The sequence below is a fragment of the Zeus faber genome (genome assembly GCF_960531495.2).
Source record: "Zeus faber genome assembly, chromosome: 11".
NCBI lineage: Eukaryota > Metazoa > Chordata > Actinopteri > Zeiformes > Zeidae > Zeus > Zeus faber.
In genome coordinates this window covers 15,885,132-15,901,955 of record NC_137205.1, presented here as the reverse complement: position 1 = coordinate 15,901,955, position 16,824 = coordinate 15,885,132, and the positions used below count along the sequence as shown (strand labels likewise).

Below are 16,824 nucleotides of genomic sequence, written 5' to 3'. Positions count from 1 at the left end.
TGACGGGCCCGCGCAGTCCCCAGGAAAACCTGCAGTTGGGTGGCTGATGTGGCGGATTAGGGTTACACCAGAGAGAACTATAGCAGCGGATCATAAACCATCAGGTCTCTAATGTATACAAGGCTTCTTGGCATGCCGGGCTACCCAGCGGCACACCAGACGGCCCTGTGGAACCATTACACGAAACAGAGTTCATATAACCAGCTGTCGTTGTAGCTGTCTCGCCCTGGCTAGCTAGCATCAACCACTAATGCAGCACAGGAACTATTTGGAAGGGTGTGTATGGGCAGTGGTACAAGAACTGCTCAGACCTATTACTTAAGTAAAAAGCACAAATACCCTGACACAAATGTACTCTAGTAAAAGTGGAACTCCGGTGCTGTCCAGAGAACCACAGAGAGCATCTATTACACCTATGCATGTTGCATGGAGCATGTACACTTGTAATGATAAGGTTAGACAGAAAGGTTTGGCAAGCGTATCGCATCTCAAAGGTCTGGACCACAAGACTCGTTTTTGGCTCGGTTAGCTCAGATCATTCTCTCTTTTGGGTGCATTTGACCATTTAGTCACTTCGTCATTTAGATCATCATAGCGCTGATAGCCACGGACGCCAAAGTTGAAGAAAGCAACTCCCAAAGCATCTCTCTGTCTCTGTCTCTCTCTCTCTCTCTCTCTCTCTCTCTCTCTTTCTCTCTCTCTCTCTCTCTCTCACTGACTTCTCTCACACTTTTTTTTCTCTGTTGCACCCAGCTGACCTGTTGGGATGTGAAGCGTTTGCCAGTGAGCTCAAGATGTAATCGACTGATGCCATCATGTCAGTTTGCCTCACTTCATGGTTGGCATGATATCCATTGGATGGATTAGTCTGCTCATTTGAATGATAGCAAGCGAAAGAGCGCAAGAAATGGGAAATGGCAGCGGGCCGAGGATGTGTCTGTGTCTGTGTCTGTGTGTGTGTGTGTGTGTGTGTGTGTGTGTGTGTGTGTGTGTGTGTGTGTGTGTGTGTGTGTGTGTGTGTGTGTGTGTGTGTTCGGAAGGAACATCACCAGTATCATCCGTCACTCAGCAGTCATGTAAGCGAACGCCACCCAATTTGTTCCCCCATTAGTGCTACATTACGCTATCATCCCCTTCATAATGGTACTGGGAGGGAGGGAGGGAGGTGCATTGAAGATCTTTTTGTTTTCCCCTCCTCTTCCCACTAGTGTCTCTGTAGTGCCCTCTCCCTCATTGTCATCTCTCTCTCCCTCTCTATCTCTCTTTTTCACCCTCTCTCAGATACTGCCTCCCTGCGCTGCTTTCTCTCACAGACCACTAAGTTCCTTTCCCTCTTCCTATCTCTCTATATTGTCCTATATTGTAATTTTATGAGAATGTAACATTTGATCCTGTTAGTTTATAAGACCACTGAACAACTTCTTTCTTTCTTTCTTTCTTTCTTTCTTTCTTTCTTTGTCGGTCATAGGTGCCCAAAACTTCTCAGAGTGATAAAAATTAGAGCCTACTTTTATGTAGGGCTGCGCCGGTTATTTGATTATCGTGCCATTCACGGTCATTGACGGTCATCGACACACACACAAAAAAACCCGTCATAATTGCTTAATGTTTTTCCATAGCGACCTTTCCTATAAATATACATTAATAATTAATTGTATGCTTAAACACCACACAACCCCTCTAAAACAAAGCCGACAATTCTTCTCCCTGCGACAATCGCCTCTGAAGTTTACTGTGCTGCTCCGCTAATCTGGGAGGGGGTAGGGCAACATTGCAGAGCAAGCATTGTTTTTAATGTCTACTTTGCAGTAGACTATATAATAATAATAATAATAATAATAACAACAATAATAATAACAACAACAACAACAACAATAATATTATTAATAATAATAATAATAATAATAATAATAATAATAATAAATATTGCTGCAGGCAGCAGTATACAGGTCCAGTGGAGGTATGGAAGAACTTGTCAATATCACACTTTAGGCCTTTTCATTAAAGTTTGTAAAGTTTAGGTGGAGGAAAATGTTTATACATGACGTTTATTAAATAAAAGTATTTTATTTTTTATTTTAAACTAAGTAAATTACGTTTCCATGAAATACCAAAAATGTTGTGGTATTTCTGTGAATAATTACCATATTCATCCGACAAAGTAATGGGGACCACAGATTTAAAATATCAACAGATCTACTGAGGTAAGAAGCTATCTAAATACATTTAAATCAATAGTTGGTAACATCCAACAAGTACAGAGTGACCGAGTCTACACCGCACACTCGACATGGTCCAACTGGACATTCTCAATCAGAATCTGTGCATTTATAGTAAATAATATGATGATGTCATAATGCGTCTTAACTTAGTTCACGTTCATTTTGTTTACTAATAGTGGCATGTCATATCATTCGGGTCAAAGTTTTTCACTAATGTCTACTCCATATGCTGATCGATTTGGATCAAATTTAAACCACAAGATCCTTGTGAAATACCGGTTTAAACGACACCTCAACCCTGTTCGTAGGTTCTGCCAAAGTATGTCTTCCAGATAGTTTTAGCCGGGTTGGACATATTTCGGCGTGAAATGCATTGGACCGTGTCTGTGATATAGATCAAATTCGGTTATTTTTTTGCTAATATCTGCTCAGTATGTGGATCGATTTGGATGAAACATCAACCACGAGGTGTTGGTGGAGTGTTGGTGGTGACATACCGGTTAAAACCAGACGTAAACCGTGTTCTATGTTATGCCAAAGTTTGTGTTCCAGATAGTTTTAGCATAACCCTATTGTTCTTATATTAATAATAATAATAATAATAATAATAATAATAATAATAATAATAATAATGAAGACTAATTTGGACTCGACCGATGAGGACGCGTTCATAACATGTACCTCATGAATATTCATATCTTGCCCAGAAAATAAATCCACTACCTGCTGCTTGTCTTGACTTGTGGTGACTCTTCCTTTTTCCTACAAATAAAATTTGTTCTGGAATATGCGACTCATTCAAACACTATTGTTTCCACATTACGCGTGATTATAAAAACTAATGTCGGGGAAAGGAGTTAGTGCCTTCTTTCTCCCCTCTAAAACCACACAGTGGATCCTGCTTAAATATGGCTTTTATTTGGGCTTATATTCTTGTATTTTATCCAAAGTTGACAATTGATGTTCAGATTTTGGGGGAAAAAATTAAATAAATAAACACTCCACTCTTAATTCCGCTCTGCCTTTTTGCGCCTCTTTCTCGCGGAGAAACGGTTTCTCCATCAAAACCCCCCTTCCAACCGACTAAAACAGGGCTCTCTCTGGTTGGGGACACCTCTTTTAGTCGATATACAGCTGTTTTGTTTCCAATTAAATCTCGACGCCCAATTAAAAAAAAACAAAATCGAAGCACCCCCTCAAAACTCAAAAGCGAACGTCTACTCCTCACTAAAAGTGATTTTACAGTAGGCTTCGTGACAAACTTCTATATGTCCTACTCTGAGGTTGGAGTTTTTTTAATCACAGTCAAACTTCGAGCACAATTCCTGAGAGTGATTCTCAGGTGCTTGAGCCCCGACCACCCCCCCCCCCACAGTTAATATATCATTCCCCCTTTAAACTCTCAGTGCTCACTCTGCGGTCACAGTTAACATGATCAAACAAATGCTGTGAATCCATAATGACAGTTCAGCTTTCAAGGTCCTTTCATTACGTGTTGTTTTTAATACACCCGACGGGCAACAATTCACACTAATACAATTAGGGAGGTTCTGCGCTGTCACAGTTGAGTGAGAGCAATTTAAGAGATAGCGTGACCGCCGCTCTCTCTCTCCCCCCTCTCTCTCGCGCACTCTCTCACACACACACACACACACACACACACACACACACACACACACACACACAAATTCAAAACGCATTCCCAGTGAGTCCAGTCCAGCTGGGAACATGGAGTCTTTGATTAACACGTCACTCCATATGTCAGACATTACGACCTTTATGTTCCCAAGCGCCCTGAAGAATCCATGTGTGAGTGTGCGACTGTGCATGTGTGGGTGTGTGTGTCCGTGTGTGTCCTTCTGTTTTCTGCACTCCATCTTCACTCAGCTGTCTTGAAAAAATAAATTTAACACGGCCGCGGTCGTTCTCTGATCAGACATTAGAGAAGCTGAAGGTCCACGGAGATTAATTCCGTTCGCATGCATTTACCCTGAACATACATTCAGTGGAATCCCAAAGCTCCAACAGTTTTTTTTTGTCTGAACTGCGGAGAGAAAGAAATAGAACGTTTATGTATTGTGTTTTTACCGGGTGTGTGTTGGCAAATTTAGCATTGGATTCAATTTGGACACATTAACAAAGCATTCGGTTCAAACACAACAGCTCCAAACAATGACATAAAATCCAAAGCAACTTAGCTCGAAAAAATGAAGGGGCGATATTTCACCCACAGACATTCCTAATGCAGTAGTACATTTGTTTACAGCCAGAAGTGTGAAAAAACTTTGCATTTAACCGAGAGGGAAGGGGAGCTCAAATTTAAAAAAATTTAAGAGCCCAGCGCTTTTTCCCACTGGCTTTCCCACTTTTTGACCTTGACACTGTCTTCAAACTGCATGGACAGAAGTCACTGCACTGAACAATTGCTTCCATGACAACTCTGTTATAGTACAGGGGACACACAGGCACACAGATATATATACAAAAAATCGTGATAAGCTTGGAACAGGTGTTCAACCAGCACCTGTCTCAATACTGTAACCATGTGTTCTGTGTTATCATTTCCACTGAAACTATTCGCTCATTTGACCATCTGGGTGTCTGATTACTCTGTTTTGGTTTCAGCTCACTAACAGCACTTAAATGATAATAAGTCATAAGATTAAAAGACTTTGATTAGATAATCTCAGGGTTGATAACAAAAGGATCGGGTGCACTTTCCTGACCGTACTTATTTAAACTTGCATGAGTGTTGGACGAGGGTGCCCCGGATTGAATATGCATGTGTACAGTAGGTGTGTGTATGTCATTGCTTTTTGCAAGCATGTGTGCACATCTGCGTGCACAGCGTCTGTTTGTCCAGGTGCACCCTAAGACGTGCCAGCCTATCGCCCTGCCACTTCCCTCCGTCGACTCTGGCTGATGAGAAGTTTGCAGTAACGGACGATAGGAACGCTATCGGTCCGAGTCGTTTCAGGGCTTCTTATCTGGCTTCCTACTGATTTGATATGACATGAGATTCTGATAGGAGGCGGACGCTGTGTACGTGTGTGTGTGTGTGTGTGTGTGTGTGTGTGTGTGTGTGTGTGTGTGTGTGTGTGTGTGTGTGTGTGTGTGTGTGTGTGTGTGTGTGTGTGTGTGTGTGCCTGCGTGTGCGTGTGTGCGTGTGCGTGTGTGTGTGTGTGTGTGTGCACGCACGTGCGCCTGCGCGTATGTGTGTGTTAGTTTGTGAGGAAATGTTGGTTTGTTCAGAACTCGTTTATAATAAATACTAGCGCTGGGTTAAAAAAAAACGACACTCAACTTCAATTTTTGAATCAATTGGAACATTTTGATATCGATACTTTGTTTGGAAGTTATGCGCCATAGCAAAATTAATTGAAATATTGAATACCTGTATGAGACTGGATTTGTTCTTTGAAATGTTTTTGTAATGCACGTCGTATATACTGAAAAACAGAAACACTGGCGAACAGAAAAAAAAACATACTCACCTTATTTACTCTTAGGGTCGAACAACTCTGACAATTCTCTTGCAATTTTCGGTCCCAAAATGTGGGAAGGCAAAACATGGAACCCAAGATGTGTCCAGAAACTAACCATTTAAATTGGAGGCACTGTAAATGACGAGGAGCTACTTTTTCCCCCGCTGATGCAACGCTCGCTTGTCAGAGCTTCAGCTGTTTCAGCTGGATGGACAATGACGGGAGGAATTGTAAAGAGGAAGGTGGTCACCTCATCCTGCCAGCTTTAATCCTCTAATTAACAGTCAGAGTAATGAGTTGATGGAGTGACCAATCCGCTGGCCTTTGACCCTTAAATCTGACCTCTGATCTCACCCCACCGGCCCCCGTGTCGATGGAGAGGGAACATCTTTTAGCGTTGGGTAAGCCTGTGGAGGTGGAATTATTATGTGTCTTGATGTGACTCTGTATGAATGTTGGACAGGTGGGGGAGAACGAGAAAGAAATGGTCAGTTAAGAGAAAAGGAGGATGAATAGAAAACAGTGATGTGGGAAAAAAAACAAACAAGAACATTACAACCGAGCAATTTGGAAAAGCAACCGATCGGCAGCAAAGAAAACAAGCGAAAGGGGAAACTGAGAAGCCTAAAACGCTGAGAAAAAAGTGTTGTCTCGCATTACAGGCCAAAGTTTATTTTAGGCCAGTCTGCGAAGACAAAGCGGCGAGGAGGAAGTGCCGGGGTGATTATGTCTTGCTTTGGCGTATCGGATAACTGCAGAGCTTTCATCGTATCGCCGTCCCATCTGGACACTCATTCATGCAACTCCGCTTCCAACGTCCACCTGAGCTCCCGGTGCCGCCGGTTCACGAACGCGTAAGTGGAAACTAGTGTTTCCTGGAGCGGGCATCAGACTACGGTGCTTCTGAATGTACTGTACATCCAAACGAACCTATCGTGTTTAAGAACGTTCCACCCTGGAACGCTCGTACGGATGCGGACCGGTGACGCTCCTGCTTGTTATTTCCCCCCCGTTACCCAGCATTACTGTCACCTCCCCCTTCTTAGCAGCTAAAAGTCAGAGGTCCCGGCCGCGCCAACAATCCCCTGCAAAGTCACACTTTATACTATGTGTTCTTGACTAGCACTGCTGCTAGTTGGCAGGAATCTGTGAATTAAAATAAATTAATTATTGGTTTCTTTTAGTCGTGCATTTGCTGACCCTGATTACCCTAAATCCTAACTCTGCTTATAATTGATGCTATATCCAGTTGAAGATGCACTGACACGTGAAGCTGCGCTACGTCACCCGTGGCGATATACGAACTATGTGGCATCATGGCGTATACAGAACTCAAGTTTAACTGTGGGAGGAAAATACTTAGAACCTGGCTTTTTAAATCCACAATATTTCAGAATGACCATGGCATACCATGGCAAGTCCACATACATTTAACAGCCCCTAGGTGGAGTTTTTGCTAAGCACAGATAATATCATACACTTTAAAGTTTACTTCTTTTTTTACATTGGGGCTTTGATAGCAATGCTCGACACCTCCGTACATACATACATTCCTTGACCACACACGCACACACACTTTTGTTTGGATCAATTTGGGCTGATGCATCAATTCAAAGAGAAACAATATTGATCAATCAGTGGAATGCAGTGTGTGCCATTTTTGTCCAAATTGAAGATTAAGAGTTTTGCTGGGAACACACATCTTAATATACTTTAAATTAAATGGGAAAAAAGCACCATAAATACTAGCACAGAAGCTTTGATGTCAACGGACCACTGGATTGAATTGTATCACATGGCATCATAGTAAAGTTTGTGATATACCCAAATTATTAAATGGTTGCTTCAAGAATTGAAGCGGTATCACATTAAAGCCTGAGGTTTATAGTCCCTAGTGTGTGCACGCCAGCATTGGTTTGGTTTGCACGCCATCGTTCCAGGGGGTAACAGGAAGCAGCGGCCCTAAATTGTCACGCTTGGCTGTTTGTCTGTTTTCTGTCATTGTACGCCTGCTTTTTTGTCCACTACATTTGGGAACGAAGAAGGTGAGCAAGGTCCTAGTTATCTCGCCTCCCCCGGGTGAGTGTGTGTATGTGTGTGGGGGTGTGCAAGGATGTGAATGATTGAGAGATTATGACATCATCGGTACTCGTCATTAAGTCGCTGTTTTTCTATGAGTTCAGGTGGGAGGTCAGAAGACAGAGGTTGTTTGTGTGTGTGTGTGTGTGTGTGTGTGTGTGTGTTTGTGTGTGTGTGTGTGTGTGTGTGTGTCTGTTAGGGTTGATCGTGTGTGTGTATAATTTGTATTTTATGGCAGGCTATGCAGTAACACCGACAAGGTAGTGGAAGCCTGTTTTATTCTGTTTGTCCTGTTTTTGTTTCTGTGTGTTTGTCTTTCCTGTCATACTAATTTCCGCATTGACTTCCTGTGTGTTCTCGTTCCTGGTTCTTCCTGAGACCCTAGTGGTCCCTCTTTAGCTTGTGCTTACTCTCGCTCTCTCTCTGACCCTCTCTTTGTTGCTCCCTGTCTCTTTATCGCTTTTTGTCTCGCTTCCTTTAACTCTCTCCCAATCCCACTTTCTTTCTCATTCTTTCACAACCACGCACACACACACACACACACACACACACACACACACACACACACACACACACACACACACACACACACACACACACACACACACACACACACACACATCTACTCCCCCCACCTTCACTCTTCTCTCTCTTTCTGTCTCCCCCTCTGTCTCTCTCTGCCTTTCTCTGTCTCTTTCTCTTCCCCTCTCTCTCTCTCCCTCCCTCCCCTGTGTGTCTTTGTGTTGCTGCCATAATGCCAGAGGCCTGAGGATGAGGTCACTCTCCACAGGAGAGCTGCAGGCTTGACTGAACCCCAGCCACCATGTCCACCTCAAACTGCACATCCATTACCAAACAAAACCACCAGCACCACCACAATAACAGCAACAACCACCAATCCCAAAAGCTACAGTAATCAATGATACACAGTCCATGCACTAACAACACACACACACACACACACACACACACACACACACACACACACACACACACACACACACACACACAGTTCTCTGGAAGAGCTTATGGACACTGCAATGGCCAGTTGGCACATATGGATGTAACAGCAAGCACACAGCTGCAACACAAAATACACAACATTCCATACACACAGATTAGCACAACTGGAAACTTTGGTCCACTCTCAGGCCCTGCTTCTCTGTTGCCCCCCCCACACGCACACACACACACACACACACACACACACACACACACACACACACACACACACACACACACACACACACACACACACACACACAACACACCCGGTCAGTGCTGCTGTCCCACTGTGTACATGCCTGTTGTCCCTCCAAACTGTCCCACACAGTATGGAGAGGATGGGCTGTAGTTTCCAGTCAGCTATGATTCATCCAAGACACTTTCAGCTGCTTATACCATCAATGTGTATGTTTGTTCACTCAGATACAGTATGTTTGTTTGATCTGAGTCTTTCTGCGATATGCATGCGCTCCATGTTTGCCACCTGGCCAATGCACTGGTCATCTTCGTCTTCTTATTCTTTTTCTTTCGGCTGCTCCCCTTAGGGGTCGCCACAGCGGATCATCTTCCTCCAATACCTTCTGTACCTACCTTCTGTCCCTTACACCAACTGCCCGCATGTCCTCCCTCACCACATCCATAAACCTTCTCTTTGGCCTTCCTCTTTTCCTCTTGCCCGGCACCTCCATAGATATACAAAATAAAAAGAAGGTTGTGTGCGCGTCTTGCAACAATAAAAGCAATGTGTACTGTACATATAGATTATTGATTAAGACAGATGTAGAGTCTTCTGAGTACGCGGGCGTAATGCGTGAGTCTAGAGTTCGGTTTCTGGTTTTGCCGGTCCGATATGAGCCTAAACCGGTTTGATTTTATGCAAATCGACTCAACTGGCATTTGTCATTATGAGACGTTCCGGTAAATTTCCGTATTGACCCAAATATAACACAGGTATACGTAGGTGTATTGACATTTAAATGTCAATATACGGTAGAATAATAAATAAGAATAAATAAAATGTTTGCATTAGGAGGAGTTTCAATCTGTTTCCGCACACATACCCTCCAACTGTCGGGTAGTATGAGTAACGCCAACTCACCGTCCTTGTCCGATCTACCACTCGTTTTCCATTGCTGTCGTAGTTCACTGGGAACCCAAAATTTTGTGGTTAATAATCTTCTAGCTCCTGTGTGTCAGACTTTTTTGCACTCGGCATAGTGTGACTCACTCAGTCAGACACGCAATCAGCTTGAGCTAAGCTTAGCATGTTGCTCACTTGCTAACTGCTTCCGGGTGGAACGTGACTTGCGCTTGTGAAGTTTGGTTCCACAGCTTAAGGTTTCCGGGTGGAACTCGCACTTGTGAAATTTCACTCCGCAATACCTATTGGTAAAATTCGATATACCGGTCCAGTCCGGTGTTTTGCTTCATATCAAACCGGTTTGAACATTTTTACACCGGCCCCAACCATACATGAGTGTACGTGCAACGGTTCCTAACCAGTGTTTGCCCTGCTGCATGAGCGCTATGTTCCAGCAACCATCCAGTGGCTACAATCTCACCCCTGAAGTCAGGAATACCCAGCAGTGACCGGCGCTCATTAGCCACGGACAGAATAGCCCTAGCACGCCACAGAATAGCCGGGCAGGACGCTGGCCTCCTATTGTATACATTCTTGTCTGCTTTGTCTATGCTAATGTGACAGGTTCCAGTGCGGCGGCACGGACAACAGTCTAACTATAGCGCAGTAATTCTCCCATGACCTTTCCACTGGCTAGCGGGACTCACACTGGCTCAGTTACATCTACATCTGAGAGTGTCAGCTCATTTATACCTAAGTGGTCAGAGCAGTATATTCAGTACTGTAGTAAGTCAGGCAGCAAGTGAGTGAAATTTCAGTAAGCAAATTGAAAGGCAACACTGAGAGTTTATGCTCACTTTGCACGTTATACAGTGTAGGGCTGTGTGATACGTAGAGCTTTTACCATGTGAACTATGTATAGTTTTCTAGGAGCTATATGAAAAAGTCAAGGCAGGATATTTTTGATTCTTTAACAGTGTAATTGTAAGTATTTCACCGAACCCCTGCCAACTGCTGCAGCTACTATGGGCTGGCTGTCGGGATGGAGCGTGCAAGTGCAACAAAGGGGTGAAAGCAAGATGGGGACAGTGGTACCTTTTAGGGACTTTTAGATAGTTAGAAGCTTGACAAAGCTCTGTTTGTATAAGTTAAAAGAGAGAGGTAGCAAAGGATTTGTGGCGACACAACAAACCTTTGTCATAACCCTAACCCTAACCCTAACCACTAACCCTAACCACTAACCCTAACCCTAACCCTAACCCGAACCCAAATCCTGATGGAAAATTGTCCAGCCGAGGACACCTGATGACCCTGGGGTCACCCCCCTCCACTGGAGACGCACAACGGGGTCTCCACGTGACCGGCTGTGGACCCTGGGTTTATGTGCAGTGACTATAAAACATTTAAATAGTATGAGTAAATGTATAATTTATATATATATATATATATATGTATGTAACCTATATATGCAGTACATCTATATCTATATATAGTTGTGTGTATGTATATATATATATATATATATATATATATATACAGGTACTCCTCACTTAAGGACCTACCTGTTTAACAACCGTTCAGACTTACGACCAGCTCTGTAACCAGTCTGTACTATACGTTGCGTACAATACCGCAGCATCTCAGTGTCAAGCATCTCATCCCACTTAACCCTTTATATACTATATACATTATATTTACTATACACTATCTACACTGTATACATCTCATCTCATCACCGTTCTCAGTCTCAGTCTTGTTCCTACAGTCTGTCAGTATTCACTACACTAGTGTTCACAATGGCCCCCCCCCTTACTGTGAAATAACACAGGTCCTCGCTTATCGGCCAATTCACTTAACGACCTGGTCCTAGGAACGGAACTCTGTCGTTAAGTGAGGATATAAAGGATATATATATATATATATATATATATATATATATATTGTGAATAATTTATATATTTTTACTGAAGAAATTCTAGATCTCACAAATTCTGAATATAACAATGTAGAAATGATGACAGTTGATTTAATATATTTTGCTCTATAAAGTTCCAGGCTGTTGCAGGGGAAAGGCCGTGGCCTGCGGAGCTGTCCATGGTTCTGAGGTTCGATGCCATCTGTGGTCCAATGCCAGTTTTGACCACTTTATCACTATCCCCTATATCTTTTAGTTGTTTTTTTTCGATATCTTTTGAGTTTAATAGGAATTAGATCGAGATGCCATTTGCGTGGAAGTGCAGTCGGCGGTGCATTTCCCCGCTTGCGGATGCTTTGTGAATTAGACGCTCCCTTTTCCTGTTATTTGCGCCGCTTTAGCAGCCGCAGAAGCCACACGATCGCTTTGTCAGTTCACCTCTGAGTGTGCTGAACTTTGCAAGGTGGCTCGCCCTTTCCTGCCACATTGCCCCCAACAATCAGCAAAGTAAACTTCTTCGAAATGACAACTGCTTTGTGCATACCAAACGGAAACAAGAGCTGCGAGCGGGAAATGATAACAGCTGCTCTAACTGACAACTCACACAAAGATAAGGGGCCTCACTAATGAATGGCGAGTACACACATCAAGAAACCCCTCTTTACAGATACACCTTCTGCTCAGGCCTGCCTCACTGCCTCCTGTATCAAGCCTGAGCCTCTGTTTAATAACAGCCCCCCGACACCTCGGCAGGGCGTCAATCAAGACTGAGATTCTTTATTTTCCTGAGGGAGAAGTTTTATGCTCCTGTCGTCCAAGACGAGCGGGATGCGGGTTCCCTCATCGATTCCAGGGCTCCCACCATCCAAGGTTTTAATGTTCCCCAGATCCGGGGGATTGAAGAACTGGAATGCAGAGTTGCTTTGGAGGCGGAGTCCCTGCTACCAAATCAAACCAGATCTCAGCTTGGCACCGTGGTCGGTGCTACAGCTCCCAGCTTGAGAAGAAGCAGCAGCAGCCAATGGTGGAAGAGCCAATAAGGAGCCAGTGCATTTATCATTCTTGTGTCAGAGAGATGATTGAAACGTATAAGTTATGGCAGCTGTGAGCGACGGTCTGTTAAACTCACTCATATGTTGGAAAGAGCATGAAGACACCTCTCTAAGACGGAGCCGCCTTGCAAAGAAATATCTTCATATGAGAGCCACAAGCTTTTTTTCAGTGATACCAACACTGGTACCGGCCATATCTCACCCAAGACAATGGCAATTCACAAACCTTGTTTCTAAAGTTAAGTTGAAGAAACAATATTGTTGTTGTTTTTTCTAACATAGTTAAAATGCCGTTCATGCAGAATCAGAAATCAGCCAAAGAATTGGGGATTTTGTCAATAAATCTATATTTATTTTCATATTTATTGGTATCATTTGACATTTGACAACATTGTTATTTGTCCTAAAAATATTGCATTATCACTTTGAAGCAATATCGCCCAACCATAAAAAGGGTAAGGGTTGATTTGTTAGGCTATCAGAAAGAGAGCAAGTCCCAAGCCCTCAGTGGACTGCCTTGCTGGAGTTGACATTTTCAGTAAGCAAGTTGCTAGCATTAGCACATTCCATAGCATTAGCACTTTCTTTGCTAGGTGCTAGCCAGCTGTCTAACACGGCCCAGGTCTGATGGAGCTCTTTTTACAGCAGCCAAGGCATTGCGTCAGTCTGATGTCAGCTATTGAATGTCAACTATTTCTTCTACCCCACCACCACCACCACCACCCCCCATGCACTCATTACCTCACCGCAACGGGCGCTGTGGTGCCCACGCACATATATACAGTACATAGATTTACACATGTACACACTCACACACACACACATAGATTCTTCCCCACACAGACAACAAACTTAAACTCAGGTTCACCCTCGCAGCCCCACATACTTTACTGTACAATACCTGTAGCCTCGAGCGGTTCCAGGGGAGACACCTCTGTTCACTTCCTTCCTTCTCTTATCTCTATCTCAATCTTCCTCCTTTTTTTCCTCTGTTCCCTGTATCCATTCATCCACAACCCTTCTCTTTCCTCTTCCCTCTCATTTAGGGCCTTAGGCGGATCCAAAAGCTTTCACTCTGCGTCTCTTTTTTCCCTCCGTCTGTTTGATTGTATGTGTTGTGTGAGTGCTTAGACGCCTGTGTGTTTAACGTGTGTGTGTGTGTGTGTGTGTGTGTGTGTGTGTGTGTGTGTGTGTGTGTGTGTGTGTGTGTGCGCGCATCGTACCGTGTTGAATAAACACCTCTGAGATTTGTGCTCGGGTAGGGCTGCTCTAATACTTATCTTGTCCGCCGTGAGATGGGAGTGAAGGGGAGGGAGGAGTGGAAAGCAGAGGAAAAGAAAAGACAGGCCCTGGGGCGGCGGCACGCCTTGTGATGTCCTGGGAGGTGTCGAGGTGTATGTGAGCGAGAGAGAGAGAGAGAGAGAGAGAGAGAGAGACTAGACTCATAGTGTCTGTGCAGAACCTATATTTTTCTTTAAGGATTTTTTTTTCCTATCTGTGTGATTGATATATACGTTTTTTTGTACGCAAGCGGCTGGATTGCCCTTACGTTTACCTCCTTCCTCTCTCTGTCTCCCTCTCATCTCCTTGACACCATCCCCTGTAGTCAAGTCAGAGGCAGAGGCTTAGTCTTGTCAGCGGCTGATGTAGCTGGGGCTTTTCCCCCTATATGTTCAGGAAGGAGTCCACTTTTTTTTCCCTGCCCCGGGGAAAAGAACAAGGGAGATAAAGGGATGAGAGAGGAGGAGGAGGGGGTCCGAAAAGAGTGAGAAGTATGTGCTTTAAACAAAAGGAAGTGATCCACGCCGACAGCACTGAGTTTTAGATCGAGAGTAAAATGTTACACTTTGTGAGGATTATTTTTGTGTGTGTGTGTGTGTGTGCGTGCGCGCGTGCGCGTGTGTGTGTGTGTCTGGCAGTAGCAAGGTTGGACATGTTTGTGATGTTTGTGGGCTGACATCATAGCAGTGTCAGCAGGTGGTGTGTGTCGGCGGGCAATCATCAGGTAGGCCTGTAAAAGCGGCCCTGTCACGCTCGGCGCAAAACAGATTTTTATTTTTTTTTTCCTGAACGCTACCCTGACTTCTTCTTTGTTGCTCAGATTGACTGACAGACCAACGGGTTCCAGCTGCACCTGTAGAACCGAGGGGAACAAGGTATTGGTTAAAACCACGCAGCTCATAGCTCATAGCCTTCACCAGGGTCATAACGGACCCAGATGAAAGGGCGATCAGTCGGCCAGACGCTGGTCAACCAGTAGACCAGTAGGAAAAGGTAGAACCTCTTGATGATCACAATCTCATTGGCAATGAGACAGCGTATGCAGTTGCTGTTGAAGGTTAACTTGCAAAGCTCTTGAAAAGTCCTGAAAAGTAGTATTCTCAATGAAATATAAGCTCTGAGCCCTCCCAGACTTATCGGGGAGTCCTGTGAGCGTGGACATTGAGATTGGACCAAACACTTCTAGTGCACCTCATGTTGTTTGGCAGCATTTTGAAGAGTTAAGCACGGTTAAAGTTAATCAGTGCTGAGAGTGTTCCTCCACCATGTTCTAAGTAATGACGTTTTTTTTCTATACTCACTTTAAAGGTTCAAGAGCTGTGAGTAAAACATTTGTTGTTCATAAAAATCTTGTGTTTAGAGGCATTCTATATTCCATGTATATGTTTGTGTGATGTCCAAATCTGAACCAATGTGAGGTCTAATGTACACATTTAACTTTAAACCTACTTCCTTAAATTCAGTGGAATATGAATTTACATCAATAGAATTTGATAGGCATTTTCAATTTGATTTGGAATGTTGCACACTCCTGTTTGTCAGCCTGCAGTGATCATTCCTCATCACATCCCGTTGACTTCGCTCTTATCCAGTTCCACGGTTCACGCCTCTGTTTGTCAGTTGTACTTTGTATGACTTGGCCGAGGTATGAAAGCTCTGTGTATGAATGGGAAGTGATCTGTATTAAAAGTCCCGACACCACGAGGGTGCCGGCTGTTTGCTCTCCTCCCTCTGACACAACCTCCCACAAGCCTTGCCCTCACTCCATCCCCGCTCCACCTCTCCTTCTCACCCGCCTCGCCCTCTCTCAGCAGTCTAGTCTCAGTTTTCACTCCCAACCTAGTTCACCTCACCTCCCCTCAGCCAAAGTGATGCTCTGTGTGTGTGTGTGTGTGTGTGTGTGTGTGTGTGTGTGTGTGTGTGTGTGTGTGTGTGTGTGTGTGTGTGTGTGTGTGTGTTGTGTTGTCTCTAAATCGTTATCACCGCTGATGATTGCCAGTGGGTGAAGTGGAGTGCCAGAAGCTTTCTGGTTTTCACCTTTGTAACTACCGCCCTCTAATAGCCGCTACTTACCCACAGTAGTCCACTCTCTCTCTCGGTTCTCCACACCCTCTCTGTTTTTTCTCTCAATGCAATCGGCTTCACAGTTAAAACTGTAAAGGATTGCAATATTGTCTGTCTTGTCAAGCCCGTCTGTCTGTCTATCCGTCTGTCTGTCGGTCTGCTTGTCTCCCCCTTTCTCTCCATCTCTCTCCCTTTTTCAGTTCATTTTTTTCTCCAACCAATAAACCCACACAGCCAGCCCTCTGTCCCGTCCGCGGCCGTCTCCATGCCAACAACATCCCGGTGCGAGCCGGGACGTGGTTGCGATGAGGAGGGCGGCTGCTGGCGGCGCCTTCTTGGTCAGAGATGGCACCGCCCAGTTCAGCTCCAGTTCAGCTCCAGCTCGGCTCCGGTTCAGCTCCGATTCAGCCTGATAATGTATCCAGGAACAAACGCTTCATTGAGGCTCAAAGCTGTAAGCGCAGCTACTGTGTCAGCTGACCTTTGGCCTCCAGGAGCGCAGGCCTTCTGTTTGTTCTGCAAGGTGTTTATTAGAAACAGGGAACGGGGCAGGCACCCCAGGATTTTTTATCTGCCAAATCAAAACGATCTGATTATCTATTTATTCCTGTGAACTAAGTATCAGTGTTCACTTTTGAAA

The 16,824-nt window shown here is 44.3% G+C and overlaps 1 protein-coding gene across 1 annotated transcript in view; it reads left to right on the top strand.

The window, feature by feature from the left end:
• Window positions 1-16,824, top strand: part of prkar1b (protein kinase, cAMP-dependent, regulatory, type I, beta) — a gene marked incomplete at its 3' end in the record, with an annotated part of 88,594 nt that overhangs the window by 30,311 nt on the left and 41,459 nt on the right. The gene's annotated exons all lie outside the window — the stretch shown is intronic.